Source organism: Dermacentor albipictus, chromosome 10 (assembly GCF_038994185.2).
Source record: "Dermacentor albipictus isolate Rhodes 1998 colony chromosome 10, USDA_Dalb.pri_finalv2, whole genome shotgun sequence".
NCBI lineage: Eukaryota > Metazoa > Arthropoda > Arachnida > Ixodida > Ixodidae > Dermacentor > Dermacentor albipictus.
Window position 1 is genome coordinate 1,813,846 of NC_091830.1, and position 15,897 is coordinate 1,829,742.

The 15,897-nt window shown below is 47.1% G+C and overlaps 1 protein-coding gene across 5 annotated transcripts in view; it reads right to left on the bottom strand.

Moving 5' to 3' along the window:
* Nucleotides 1-317: 317 nt before the first annotated feature.
* Nucleotides 318-15,897, bottom strand: part of LOC135911965 (isobutyryl-CoA dehydrogenase, mitochondrial-like) — a 573,736-nt gene continuing 558,156 nt past the window's right edge. For all 5 annotated transcript variants that reach the window (XM_070527797.1, XM_065444338.2, XM_065444342.2 and 2 more), the window contains one exon: nucleotides 318-554. The gene's annotated coding sequence lies outside the window, so the exon portion shown is untranslated. The remainder of the gene's footprint in view (nucleotides 555-15,897) is intronic.

A 15,897-nucleotide genomic window follows, 5' to 3' on the forward strand; every position in this document is an offset into this window, starting at 1 on the left:
GGTGTTCACAGAAGTTACAAAGGATTAGTGTGTTGCAATTACAAAATTAGAATTGTTGCAATCACATGAAAACACTTCAGCTGTTTCTAAATTGTGGTATCAGAAGGCACCCACACTGTCACATGGCATCACAGTTTCGACTTCCTTTCCTGTCACCTGCTGCTCAATTTTATCATAGCTTTCATGCTCGGAGTTTCATAAAGACGTGCATACTTCACATAAATTGTTGCAGCAAAACAGCCTTTTTGTTTGTGAATGCCAGTGTCATCTCGCCAGTATAGCCAGAAGCCACAGTGTGGAAGTCAGCAGAGGTGTCGCAAGAATCAAGTGTGCTTTTATTTACACTTCTCTGTTTTGCCATTCACACACTGCAGTTTGCTTTACATACACAGATCAAAGCGGGGCTTGCCACTGCAAAAATTTCAATGCAGCCATGGGCTCCATCATTACATGCGTCTCCTGTGCTGTACTGGAAGCACATATTTTCTTGTTTGGGCATACCTGGCACAGACAGAAATGTTCCATGGGAAAGCAGACTTGTTTCGCTCTGCATTCTGTAAATATAACAGGTCATAAAGGACTAAAAGCATTTTGCAAGTACTATGCATCTAAGACACTAAACAACATGATTTGCCAAAGATTCTTGGTGCAACAATCTGCCTCTTATGCACTGTCAAACTTCAAAGTAATAAACGCAGATACAACAAAGTAAATCAAGAATTTTTCTTGTTGGTTTATCACATGTAATGAAACAAAGCAGGCTTGTGTTAATTTGACTCCGGTTAACACAATCAGTTAACTATTTCGATCATGACCGAAGGTCCTGGCCCTACCAATATATAAGTATGGGCGAAAACTTTCGTTATTTCTATCCTGAAATTGCTCTTGTCGGATAATTCAAACTTGACTACTCAACACACACGTGCCTGATCTCAATGGTGACCTTAACAGGGGCAGCACCTGTCTTGGTGGCACTTAGGGGACAGTAAATGCTTTGAACACGTTATCTCCTAAAGGAAGCGCCCCTTTTCGGCTTGGCCTAGAAAGATTTTCAAGAAATAACGGTAACAAACAATTGAATGATTACAGTATTTACCCAATTGTAATGTGCACCTCTTTTCCAAAGAAAGAATTGGTACTACAGGAATTGTCAGCGTGGTGCAATCAAATACAAAACTAAAACTATATTCGTGACATTCACCATAGCCTGCTATAATTAATTAATTTATTTATTTATTCAGTTACCTCACAGGCTCCCGAAGGAGTATTGTGTGAGGGGAAGATACAGGGCATTAGCAAAAAGAAAGGAGTACGAAGAAATTATACATTTTTAGCCAGTAAACATGAAAGAACAAATATCTAACGCAATAAATGAAACAAAATGACTGTGTGAAGTGGCAAATTATAAAAATATTAGCTGGTGAAGATGAAAGAACAAGTCTCTAACAATGTTAATGCAACAGAAAACAAACAAACAAAACAAAAAGAACTATGCAACTTCGCTAAAAGTATTTATGTACTTAGGTGCGCAGTAAGGTTTAGTTGTGATGAATTATGGAAATAATATGCATAAGTGTGCTTTGAAGGATACAGGGTCAAGAATGTCAACTATGCATTTGGTAGTTATTCCAATGCTGAATGGCACGTGGTAATGCAAAAATATTGAGAGCACTGGTTCGGCCAAAGATACGCTGTAAATAGATGATTATGCAGACGCCGAGATGTACTAGATGGACGAGTGAGCGGCAGGGTGGACGGGCGCGTGCTGTGGACTATTTTGTGAAAGAAACAAAGCAATGTTATGCTTCTTTGTGATTCAAAAGATGAAAGGGATAAAGATGACAATGCTAGTCATGCTAGAGTCGCGGTGATAATCTCCGACAATGAAGTGGGCGGTGCTGTTTTGGACTGACTCGAGAGTTGCGATTAGGTAAGCTTGAAGAGGTGACCAGATAGAGGCTGCGAATTCCAGTTGTGGCCTTACGAATGTCTGATAGGCGATTTTTTTTATGAGAGCAGGGGCATCGCGCAGGTTGTGTTTGAGATAACCAAGCGTGTGTGAGGCTTTAGCAGTTATTTTTTCGATGTGCGCAGACCATGACAAGTTAGATGTAAGGAGGCTAGGTGTATAAGAGTTTTAGAAGTAGGAAACTTTAATGACAAGAGCTGGGCCGTTGCCTAAGTGGGAGTGAAGGGAATGGATGGGTGGAGTTAGGTATAGGATAGCATATTCTGGTTTCCTGCACGTAAGTCGGAAGGGCCAGCAGGGTGCAGTCGGCCCAACACATCAATCTGGTCCACTCCTCATAAGAGGAGGGTGGGGTAAACTGTTTCTGAGTGAGGCTGTGGCCTGGCATGTCCATAGCAGACGTGTCATGTCTATCATGGACATGGACCTGCAGTTGTGCAACTTACAGTGTGCTTCTACCACTGGCTAATGGCTGCCAGTGTATCGGCAACAACTGTCCGTGCCTTGCACGTCAGTACTTGAGCTGCTTGGGGAATGTCTTGTGATGTCGGTGGGTGGAGTTCTGAAAGGATGTCCAGTAAAAGCTGTCTGCTCCCACCAGAGTCAAAAGACGGTGTATGCAGTGGGAGCAGGTAACTTGGGAAGGCAGTGGGAATGATAGGGAGAGTCCCCCAAAGGCTGTCATAGAGGTGCAGTGGTCTATGAAAACTTGCTCACTGGCTGCTTCATGTGCCAGCTGCTTACCTTCGAGGGTGTAGCTGTGGCTTAGTGGCCAGTGTATGTCAATTTTGGTAGTTTGATGAACTAACTCTCGAAAGGTCTGTTCGATGTACAAGGAGAGAAAATCTTGGTATGAGCGGCCCTTGAGAGCCTTGATTACTTTTTGACTGTCTGTTAGCATGTGCACTTCAGTGATGCTGGGCTTTGTTGTCAGGGGCAAAATGGTGCTTGCAGTGTTTTGTACCCGACATCTCTCACACAGCAGCCCCAGACCTGCTGCGCGAGAGACTGTGGTGCCTCTGAAGCTACGATTGATGGACATGTCTGGTGCAGCAGTGTCGACCACTGCCATTGCCGCCAGAGGAAGGGAAAGAGAAAAGCGGAAGGCAGGAAGGTTAACCAGAATAACGTCTGGTTGCCTACCCAACCTACCTAGATCTACCTAGATCAGTGTCCCTAGCAGTAGGAGCAGTATCCAAGCCAAGTCATGGGCCCCCAAGCTGAGGAGGAGGAGGAAGTAAACTTTATTACTCTAGAAAGAGTAATTCAGCGGTCGGGCCGGATGTCTTGATCTTCTATTGGTTGATGAAGATCTCCGGCCTGCATGGTTGGCGCCCCTATTCCAGGGCACCACTGAGCATGGCTGCTCGTCGGGCATGATCCACCAGCTTCCGTTGGAGGCTAGGGTCGCCGCTGGAGAACACGCTCTCCCACTGCTCCGCACTCGGATTTTCTATTTTGTGGAATTCCTTATTCGCATTGCACTCCTATGCACTCTCACATTTTACATAGTATATGTAAATTTGGGAAAGTTCCCGTCTGTAGCTTTCACCAGTAAACAGCCTGTTGTTGAGTGAGTGTATTGTGGGGCGGGGGATATCTGATCCTCGTCCCTCTATGGTAATTTAGTATGTCAGAGTACGTTGGGATCACTGTCATGAAATCCTCAGGATCTCTGTTTAGGTCCGCTCGGTTTGCATGCTCCGAGCGATCCTATCAACCCTTTGGTTGCCCTCAATCTCAGTGTGCCCAGGTACCCAAAAGATGGTGTGTCTAATGCGTTTATTCTGTTGGCCAGCGCGGAGGAAAATTTGGAGTGCTTTTTGACCGATTCTGCCGTTAATGTAGTTTCGGCATGCTTCCTTGGAGTCTGTTAGAATTTTAAGGGATCTATTTGTGCGGTAGCCCTCCACAGCTGCTAGAGCAACAGCCATTTCCTCTCCCTCGGTTACCGTACAAACCCGTGCCGACGTGCAAGCGATTTCCCTATAGTCTGAGTCTATTACTGCCGCAACAACTCTTTGTTCTATTTCCTTTCGTTCTCGAGGATATACCGCGGCGTCCGTGTATACCGTGTTCGCTTTTGTTGCTAGGTATTTTTCTACATACTTTGCCCTAGCGTTCCGCCTGGCTGTGTGTAAATTCGGGTCCATGTTTCTTGGTAGGGACCCTACTTTGATGGTGCTGCGATACTCATCCGGTAGGTTTGCCGTTCTTTGTTCTTGCCTTTCAATTTCTTTGTGCCCCAGTTATTTTAGGAGCTTTCTGCCTGTGGTAGTCTGCTGGAGTCTGAGTAGCTGCGACCCTAATTGTGCTTCTTTGAGCTCCTCGAACGTGTTGTGGAGTCCGAGGGCCAGGAGCTTCTCTGTCGAGGTGTTGGCCGGCAGGTGAAGTGCTGTTTTGAATGCTTTCCTTATGATGACGTCAGCCTGATCCCGTTCGCCTTTGTTTGTGTTGTAATATGGGAGAGCGTACGTAATCCGGCTGATTATGAGGCTCTTAACCAACTTGACTGTATCTTCCTCCTTCATGCCGCTTCTTTATTGCGAGACGCAGGTGATCATACGTGCCACCTGTGCCGTCGCTTGCTTGAGTAGGTTTATGGTGTGTGTGCAGTGTTGATTGCTCTGCACCCACATTCCCAGAATCCTGACGGCTACTTTTTCTGGTATCTTTCGTCCTTGTAGGGTGATGCTGATTTGTTCTTTCAAGCATTTTCCTCTTCTGACTCTCAGCTCCGATTTCTCCGTCGAGCAGGCGAGGCCTCTTTCCCTAACACATTCTTCCACGCATGTTGCTGCAGCTTGTAGTCGTTCTTCTTTTTGGCTGAGCGAGCCTTGGTTAGTCCAGACGGTGATATCGTCGGCATAAATGGCGTGATGTATGCCGTCGATCTCCTCCAGCTTCCGGGCTATCCGAATCATTGCAATGTTGAAAAGGATCGATGAGATCACGGATCCCTGCGGGGTTCCTTTGTTAGGTGTGTGGAACTTGTCTTTCCGCAGGTCTCCTAACCCCACCGTGGCTGTTCTGTTTGATAGGAACGCTGTCACATAGCCGTGGATTCTTCTTCCGCTGCTGAGATCGTCCAGTCCCTTGAGGATGGCAGCGTGGCTGACGTTGTCGAATGCCCCTTTGACATCGAGTGCCATTATTATGTTTTCTCTGTTGTAGGGGATGTTGCTTAGAACCCCCTCTTTAATTTGTAGTAGGACGCCTTGGGTTGATAATTTGAGACTGTCTGTGAAAGATTTGTTCCTGTTGGAGCGCTCAGCCAGGTCCTTTGGTCTTTGTTGAAAGAAAAAATTAAACTTTGGGGTTTTACACGCCAACAGAGATAACTTATTAGAAAGGCAGAGAGGTCAGTCTGAGCTAGTATGGTCTGGCCTGCTACTCTGCCAGGGGAAAAAGGAATAGGAAAAAAAAAGTGATGAAGAATGATGACAAGGATAGAAAGAAGGAATACACATATACACAAACTCAGTACATAGTTCCTTTATAGCTTTGAGTCTATTCCAGTGATCTTAATGTGCTCCAGATCAGCCCTTGTAGTTATTGATGCTACTGTACGGTCACACATTTGGCACAAAATAGTACTTTCGAGCAATGCTAGCCTGCCAATGCCTGCTAGTGCTGAAGCCAGCGTCTTCAGCTGTGATGCATGGTGGTGGAAAAACAGATGTTGAAGAGTCTCAGACACTTGGCAGGGTCTGATAAGATGTGCATAGCGTCGAGTGAAGGTGACACCTAGGTGAATCCGGTGAAGTATGCTTACTTGCCATGGCATGACTTCAGCCAGGAGGCAATAAGTCCTGCCACAGTCTATTTCCCACAGGCACCTGTACCGATGGTCTCGTTGAGCCCAGTACTGTATTGTACTGTGCAATCTCGCATGAGTGTAGTCAACAAAGAGTAAATCGCTTCGCGAATATGGAATCCTTACGTTGATGGCTCTAGGAATAGCAGATCTTGCTTCCACATCAGCTAGCTCATTGCCGGCCAAGCCACAGTGGAAGGTAATTGAGCGACCGTTTCATATGTAAGAGGCATGGGGCACAAAAAGAAAAGAAGAGGACGATGTGCGCTGACCGGTCTGAACGGCACGAGCCCTCGAGGCGCGTGACCCGAGGTGTGATCGGGGGAGAAGCGGCGCCAAGCTGGGATTATCAACTTGGCTCTGGGCCAAGGAGGTTGGAGCGCCAGCTTCGCACTGGCGATGAGAGCCATGGAGGTTCGGTCTGGCCTGTGATGCTGGCTATCCTGGGTGTGGCCGTCAACCTCGGCAACGTTCGAGCGAGGCTTCCCTAGACCTGCTGCAGCCTCCCACGGCGCTGCCGGGCACTCCAGAAATTGGATTCCCCTTCTTCGGCAGACCAGCACGAACGGTAGTCTCCGGGGCTTCTCATCGGCACTCGGAGAGGTAGCGGCGGAGCCTGGGGGTAGGCCTAACCAGGAAGACCGGAGTGCCACGCCACTGACATAGTTAGGGGCACTGACATCCGAGACGGAGGAGCTGGCCAGTCGATGCCATGATAACAAAGCTTTCAAGTTGGCAGGAGCACCGACTGGGATCAAGAGCCGACGCACATCGGACTTGGAGTTACGTGCAACAATGGAACTTTGTAAGAGAGTTCCTTTTTCCTTTTTGTTAGCGTGCAGCCATAGGCCAGGGTTGCCGGACTTTCGCACTAAGGACGCACGTAGGCAAGGATAAGGACATTGTTTTGGCAATGCCTCCTTTACTAGATGCCTGCCGCATCGCTAGTCTTCCCATTAGAGCAGAAGTTCTCGTAGTTCAGGGTAGTCGCGGAGAGATGGCACTCGCGGCCGACCCACTTCCTGTTGCGGAGGAAGTGACGATTACTAGGCTGGTGCGCGCTCGACCAATGGCTTGACGAGAGACCACGGGTCCAGCCTCCGGGATTGCAAGAGCTAGACGCCATTAAAATCTCGGAGGCAGGGCTGCGAGATTTAGGTTTGCAGCGGCCACCACAGCTAGTGCTCACAGCCAACCCGGGTGGGGAAGGGTAAAGAGGAGAGGGGCAGGAACCAGCTTCTTGGCTCAAGCGGCAGGCATCTAGTAAAGGAGGCATCGATTTTGGCTATGCAAGTGTGGAGTTTTATTTCTTGCCAACTGAGTTTTGACTTTTCTTTTTCGAGTTTGGGTAAATTAAAATCTATTTGCTGCGCTCGCCTGCGTCTCCCGACTCCATCTCTCCCAACATCCGTACAGCCCCGAGATCAGTGACAGACTGTTCCTCTAAGCAAGATCAAACACTATTTGTAGGATGTCTACTATTTGTAGGATGTACATGGAGTCAGGCAACAGACGAAACGGACAGCTTCCCATATTGTGACAAGCTCTGCAGCTGTATAAGACGATTTGTGGTCCAATTTGTATCGGCGGTATGTGCCCACCTGAGGGATCACAAAAGCCACAGTCAAGGCACATGAATTAACAGATCCGTCTGTGTATACAGGGTGATCATTTTTTAAGCTTTACGGAATTTTAAAAAACAGCCTGTTACACATAACATAATTCTTGTGATTGAGCATGATTATTCAGAGTGCGAACATTACTTGCAGGAGAACTCAAAACACCTATTCAACTAATTAATACGAATTGTAGCCGGTGAGTTAGCGAAGTGCGTACACTTGGAATGAATTTCCAGAATGACGTCAGTTTGGAGATACATGCCATCAAACATGCCGCAAGAATGCCCTGTTGTTCCACTTGCTTTTTTAACAAAACGCTCTTCTGTGCATTGAACCACAAAAGTAACTGGAACGCCTGTGCATTTCGTCCCACATTTTCAGAAATAATATCTCGAAATTGATGTCAACCTCGAAATTCACTTCAAGGGAGCACATTCTACAAGCTCAATGGCTACAATTCGCAAATTGCAATATGGGCCATAAAGTAATTAATTATGAAGTTAATTTTTGGTAATTAGTTTCATATATGTTTTGAGTTCTCATGCTAGTTATGCCTGCTGGCCTCTTCAAATAATCCAGTTCAAGGACAAGAAGTGTGCTATCTGCCACAAGCAATTTTTGAAAATTCTATAACACTTAGAAATGATCACTCTATGTGTGCACAGAGTCCAGCCAAATGGGCCAAGGTGAGTTGTTTAATGCCATTCAAAGGGATACTTGACTTCTTTGAAATCCGAGGTATGCGAAGGCGCACCTTTAGTCTATGCAGTGTCCACAGTGGTGCTTCAGAGATGATGGTAGGTGCGAAGTGTGAGGGAACGATATGCCTGTGAGTATTGAGGCATCTTGAGTAGGTGCAGCCTGGCTGGTTCTCTTGAAGACAACGAATAGCGGGTGTCTCAAGTCAGCAGACGGAGGTGAACTTGAAGTGGCCCACAGGATACGTAAACTTCAATTGGATAGGTCCGTGATTCCTCTATGGTGCCGGAAGTCGATATACACTGTGGCAGGCCTAGGCATGTTCACAAAGCTTGGGCCTGAAGGCTTTCCAACAACCGAAGACAAGTTGAACATACATTGGAAAGCACAGGTGTGCTGTAATGCAGGTAGCTCACAAACAAAGCCTGATATAGCTGCAAAAGACTTTGATTAGAGGGGTCCCATCTAAGTCCAGCTACAATATGAAAAATGTGTAAAAAGCTGGATAGTTTAGTCCGCAGTGCATCGACATGCTTCGACTAAGATAGGCTGCAGTCAATCTCAACACCTAAATATCTATAGTACATGACTGCAGGGATCACTGTTCCGTCAAGGAACATCACATACCTTGTCATTAGTTTCCTTATGAATGCCACTGCAGCACATTTTGCTGTGGAAAGTGGCAGGCCTTCATGGTGCAACTACTTTGATGCTATGGTTGTGTTACGTTTTAGACTTGCACGCATTTGCAGATGTGTTACTTTAGATGCCCATATGCATATATTGTCTGCATATGCGCTCATGTTAACATTGTGGGGAGCTCAGCTCCAAGGCCGATGAGCGTTATGTTGAACAGCATACGACGGAGGGCTGTCTGTTTCACTGTCAGTCGTGGACACAAAAATAGTATGTCCACTAAAGTAGCTGGAGATCCATGCATAGCATCGACCACCTATGCCAAGGTCTTAAAGTGCACTGAGAATGGCCTCGTGAAGGACGTTATCGTAAGCGCCTTTTATGTCCAAAAATATTGCACCGACTAAGCGCCGACATTGTTTTTCCTGTTCTATGCATGAAATGAGGTCAATAACACCGTCTGTAGATGAACAACCTCTGCGGAATCCTTTCATAAAATCTAGCAAGCTGGAATTTTTCTCCAAGGGCCATTTAAATCTAGAAAGCACCATGCATTTCATTACTTTCCCGATGCAGCTGGCTAGAGGCCTACAGGAAGAAAGCTCGTACATGCACTTCCAGTTGTCCGGAACTGTTGCCGTGTCCCACATGTATTTGTAGAATGACAGAAGCACTTTCTGCACTTCCTGGCTGAGATGAAAAATTGCAGAGCAAGTGATGCCATCAGGCCCTGGGGTGGATGAGCATCGCGAGGCAGAAATTGCAGCGTCCAGCTCATGCAAAGTGAACGGCAGATCGAGGCGATCGTCACAAGATGGTGGTGAATCGCAATATGAAAGTGATGCTGGCGAGGTAGATGCGCCTACAAGTAATTGGCAATAATCTTTTGTCACTTCCACTTCACTCCGACCTTGCTTTAGTGCCACGGCTCAAAAAGGATGCAATTGTTGCGTGAGTGCCTAATGGCTCCGTGCAACTTGCCATATTCTAGATAAAGGTTGCTTTGGGCGCAGGAAACCACAAAATGTTCTCCAGCGTTGCTTATCGAGTTTGTCGAGGTGCTGAAGTACATGTCATTGGGCTGGGCGAGAAGTAGATAAGTCTGAAGGTGACTCTGTCCTCCTGTACTTTCGTTCGGCACAGCGACTGATTGCGCAGAGGTGTTTGTACTGCACATCAAGCTGTGATCTGGGTCTGGTCACACTGACATGCCTTGTTTTTGCAGTTAGGGCTGATGTAATAACATTTTCTATTTCTGAAAAGGCAAACCACAATATGATTATGAGGCACGTCGTGGTGGGGGACTCCATATTAATTTCGATTATCTGTGGTTATTTGACGTGCACCCTGTGCATGGTACGCAGCTTTTTTTTCTATTTCACCCCCATCAAAATGCGGCTGCCATGGCCAGCATTTCATCCTGCATTCAAACACCTGGGCTTAGGTGTGCAATTCGGTCTCTGTGACCAGTGGTCTGGGGTTTGTTGCGTGACATTCCTACCATGGGGGGAAGGGCCAGCGTGGCCTGTTGGGGAAGGGAGTGAGAGGCGGATGGGTCTACATGGCGCAGCAGACACTGACTACCGCAAGTGAACGTTAATTTTGCTCTACGACTTGCGACTGTGTCAGCAGTCAAGACAGCCACTGTCGGAAGCTGGGCATACGATGAAGCTTGATAATGTTGGCGTGTCGTGTAAGCACCTGTGATGACTCTGAATGCAGTATGGAGGAGCACATGGAGTTGTTTGATATCAGGCAGCCCAGCCAGTGCCATTGCCATTCTAAGATGGCAGCAGAACATGTTTTCTTATAGCATGACAATTAAGAAGCGCCTCTTTTAGTCTTTGATTACAAGAACTCATTCAAAAGTCAAGTTATTTTACATGCTAAACTAGCGGCAACAAGTTGATCGATTCAGGTATTTTTGGTGTTCAAGGAATGGCATGGGTTGAAGGATGAACTCGCGACGTGGTTAGTCCAGGCAAGGCCACCATCACATTTGCAATTGTTGCAGAGTCCTTTGATGGATGCAGAATACTAAGCCTACAATAGACCGGACAGACATGACCAGACCAGACAGCATTAAGCGCTGTCAGAAAGTGATCATGGTAGATATTAGGTGTAAATAAACTTTCTTTCTATCAAAGTAAAGTTAGCTGGTTTCATTTTTTTTTTGCTATTGCTAGAAGTGGAAGCATGCTACATATTTCTTGCTAAAAAACTGGGTACAGATCATATTGTTTGTTTGTTTGTTTGGGAGCTGTAATGTCATCTCTTGATTAGTTTTCTACTTTGAACCTATAAAAAACAGATATGTATTTGATCAGGGGCATGTTAAGATCGGGCAAATACCGCCAAAGTGGTCCTTGCACCATAAAACCCCATACGTCATCAATACTGCCAAATGAACTGGTGCCATGCAGGGGCATATTTTTTTGCCTCTTGTTTAATTTGACCCGCCAGATAATTCGGTCAATTCCGTCAGTCCTAACAGGATCAAATTAATGAAAGTTGACTGAGTAAATGATTAAGACAATATTGGACTTAATAAAGGTAGTGCGATGTTGCATGCAATTAATGAGGTTTGACTGTATAGGAAATATATCATGGCATTGTGCAGCATGAGACCCTGCAATCAAAGTCTATGATGTGAATCTTTGTTTTAGGCCACTGCGTTGTCCAAAGCCAAAGTGGCACCTGATCCTAGAAAGAAAGGTTGATCTGGGGCCACAGCACAAGTGAACTTATACATAGAGTTGCTATATTGGACACTTGTCAAGTCCCACCATGTTGCCATCTCTTGTGCTGTGATAATTGGCTCACAGAGGCACCTCTGTGACTGGCTCAGAATGCCAACAACATGGCAGAAGAACAGCATCCCAGTAATGCTTAACAAACCTGAAGAGAGACTCTATTGCCAGAACAGTATACCCTGGTGAATTGACTGACTATGATACCACCAACTTGAGTGAATGTTTAGCACTCAGCCCCAGCAACTGCAGATTATTTGACTAAAGAAGCAGTCAGACCTTGCGCACAGCAAGCAGTGCTAAGAAGGTCTATACAGGCTGCCACTGCAAAGTGAACATTCAGCACCAGAAACCAATCAAGTCAAGCTAGCTGAGCTGGGCTCTCTGAGGCATTACCTGAAATGCCACAAGGGGTTTCGAGGATTGGTGATTGGCCCATAGAGTGCTCAGTGTTGTTCCATTTAATGGCCTTTGTGATATGAACTAAGTTAGATGTTTGATCCATAAAGACACAGCAAGTGAGGCCAAGAACCCTTCAGCATTGGTGAGAAAGTAGAAGATGTCACAGTAAACATCCAGAGGTATGAGGTAACAGTAGCCAGTGGTGTAGCAACGGGGGGGAGGGGGGCCGTGTGCCACGGGTGCAAGGGGCCAGTGGGGGGGTGGGGTGTCATATATGCCTGAAGACACCCGGAAATTATTGATATCCTCGACTTCCTCGACTACACCTGGGGAGGGGGGGAGGGGGCAACAGAAGACCTATGGGCCTCGGGTGCCGGACGACCTAGCTAAGCCACTGACAGTAGCACAGTTTAATGTGAGCATGTGAATGCACCTAACAGATGTGGATAAAAGAAAGGACAAGACACATGTAGAGCCTATTTTCAATTGGTTTACTTGAAAAACCTACTGTGAAATATATGTGCATACATGCAAACATAGTGGGTATGTCTACCGAATTATGCTTTCTTGTGAAAACATACATATTAGGCAAAAAAGTTGTTGCATCAATGACTACCCCAGGGAACACTGCAGTAATGTCAAGAACAGAACCAACGGACATCTGGCTACCCACTGCAGAAACTACACCTTCACTCCCAAATTTGACATCTGTGCTGGTCTGGCTCACAATCGTAATGAATGGGCAAGGCTTATTAAGTTAAAAGTTCTTAATCGAGGCAAAGATTATGTGCACTACAATGGGGGTGTTTGCCTAGCGTCACTAGTTCTAGGTTGTAGCGGTAGGCTTAAACAGGTCGGTACTATGGCGAAACAGGGAAGCCAGCAATTCTCGTTGTCTTTACTTTCACAAGCACTATGCCCACTGCCCAGTGCCTTCAGTACAATCACTCCCCGCCGAAAGAGGAGCCATCCTGGCGACCTAAGGGTAGGAGAACACAGGGAGGTCATGGCACTGCTTGAGCCGGGAGACGTGGACAATTTCCTGGGCACGACGACGCTGGTCGGAAGGCGGTTCCATTGGCTCGATAAGGTAGTTGACCGCGGATGTTTGTTTCAGTACCCGATAAGGACCGTGGTACTTGGAGAGCAGCTTAGAGGAAAGGCTTGGAGGGGTAGAGGGCACCCACAACCAGACCAGCAAGCCAGGAGCAAAGCACGTAGCCGTAGTGGATGAATCGTGGCGATGCTTTTGGCGCCACTGGTCCTGGGATGTGAATGAACGGGCGAGCTGGCGACAATCTTTGGCGTAAGCAGCCACTCTAGAAACAGTCGTCCACTCCGAAGCATCCAGCCGGTAAGGTAAAATCATGTCCACAGTACATGAAGGTTCGTGTCCGTACAGGAGAAAAAAAGGAGAGAACCCAGTCGTGCTTTGCGTGGCGGTATTGTAAGCGTAGGTGACGAAAGGCAGAATGCGATCCCAATTCGAGTGGTCAGATGAAATATACATGGACAACATGTCGCCAAGGGTGCGGTTGAAACGTTCTGTCATTCCATTAGTTTGAGGATGATATGCCGTGATAGTGCGGTGAATGATGCGACACTCCTTTAGCAATGCTGAAAGGACGTTGGAGAGGAATACGGGACCACGGTCGCTCAGTAATGCTCGAGGTGCTCCATGGCGTAAAATCAATTGTAGTAATCAATCTAATTGTAATTGCGTCAGTACAGCAAGTTATCCCGAATGATTAAGTGCGCGGCTTGATGACGGAGCGTCTGAGAGATCGGCGGTGACAACTGTCTAGACAGGAAGTCAATAAGTGAAGAGATCCATGGGTCCTTGCGCTGCTCTGATGGCATGTCGGAAATATTGAGGGCGAAGGCACCGCAGGTGGAAATAGACGAGTGGACAGGACCAGAGGGCAGGGGTGACCGGGATAGAGCGTCTGCGTCTGAATGCTTTCGGCCTGAGCGATAAACAACGTGGATGTCGTACTCTTGTAGGTGCCAACGGGCGAGATGACCCGTTGGATCTTTTAGTGAAGATAACCAGCATAGGGCATGATGGTCGGTGATGATGTCAAATGGACACCCGTACACATAAGGACGAAATTTTCCTTTACCCCAAATGATAGCCAGACATTCCTTTTCAGTAACCGAGTAGTTCGCCTCGGCTTTGGTAAGGGTGCGGCTGGCATACACGATGACGTACTCTTCGAAGCCGTCTTTGCGTTGTGCAAGAACAGCACCGAGCCCGACACCGCTAGCGTCTGTATGGATTTTCAGTTGGAGCAGAGGGATCGAAGTGTCGCAGCACTGGAGGAGAGGTGAGAACGCGTCGCAGTTCTTGGAATGCGTCATCACACACCGGGGTCCAGGCTGACAGGTCAGAACTTCCGGTGAGAAGTTGCGTCAAGGGGGCGATGATAGAGGCAAAGTTACGGACGAAGCGTCGGAAATATCAGCAAAGGCCGATATAGCTGCGAAGCTCTTTCATGGTAGTTGGTTTAGGAAACTCGGATACGGTGCTAAGTTTCGTGGGGTCCGGGAGGATACCGTCCTTTGAAACTACGTGGCCAAGAATAGTAAGCGTGCGAGCGCCGAAGTGGCATTTCTTCAGATTTAGTTGCAGGCCTGCAGTGGAGAGGCATGCAGGGACTTGCTCAAGGCGGCTGAAATGCGACAGAAAGTCGGTGGAAAAAACCACAATGTCATCTAAATAACAGAGGCATGTTTTCCACTTCAGCCTTCGAAGAACGGTCTCCATCATTCACTCGAAAATGACAGGCGCATTGCAGAGGCCGAACGGCATGATGGTAAATTCACATAGCCCATTAGTGTGACAAAAGCTGTCTTTTGGCGATCGGCCTCGGCCATTGGCACTTGCCAGTACCCAGAGCGCAGATCCAACAAGGAAAAGAATTCCGCTCCCTGCAGACTGTCCAAGGCATCGTCGATGCGCAGCAAAGGATAGACATCTTTGCGCGTTATTCTGTTAAGGTGGCGATAGTCGACGCAATACCAAATGGAGCCACCTTTTTTTTTTAACTAGGACAACCGGAGATGCCCATGGACTGTTAGAGGGCTGGATGATGCCACGCGCCAGCATGTCGTCAACGTGCTGGTCGATGATACGGCGTTCAGCAGCCGACACACGATATGGACGCTGGTGCAATGGTGTTTGTTGACCAGTGTCGATACGGTGAACGACTGTGGACGCTCGACCCAAGGATGGTTGGTCAATGTCAAATGAGGCACGAAAACGTTGGAGGAGCTTGATGATTTCTGTGTGCTGCTCAGGTGTGAGTTCTGCGTCGACGGCACGAGCGAAGACGTCTACAGGGGCATCGGTTGCAGCGGGAGGAGTGACGGCACAAACCAGAAGTGATTCCGTATCACCAGACATGGTGGCCGAGAGAACGCATTCGAAAGTTAAAACACGCTGGCGGGCTAGTTGGTTAGAATCCATGGTAGAGTGTATAAGCGCGACTGGACGAGGACGAAGAAAGAAACAGATACACAGACACAGCGCTTCACTTTCAACTATATATTTTATTTTCGCACGCATCGATAAATATATACCGTACAAGCGGAAACAAACGTGACAGAGGCATACGAGATAGCAAAATTACAGCAAAAGTGCGTAAGCAAGCCATCGGTATCACTTTCGGAAAAGGAGATACGATTCCTTGGTTTGTCTTCGTGACAATTGTAGTAGATGTTTTTTTCTCTTTTTTTCCCTTGCCTTGCACACGTGTCCGGTTCAACGAAATGTACCACTCAATGTTCTTTTTTGCTGTCACGTTTGTTTCCGCTCGCACGGTATATATTTATCGATGCGTGCGAAAATAAAATATATAGTTGAAAGTGAAGCGCTGTGTCTGTGTATCTGTTTCTTTCTTCGTCCTCGTCCAGTCGCGCTTATACACTCTACCATGCATTCGAAAGGTTCAGAGGTACCCAGGCACTCGCCGTGGAATAGGGAAGATGGGCAGGCAGACGGAT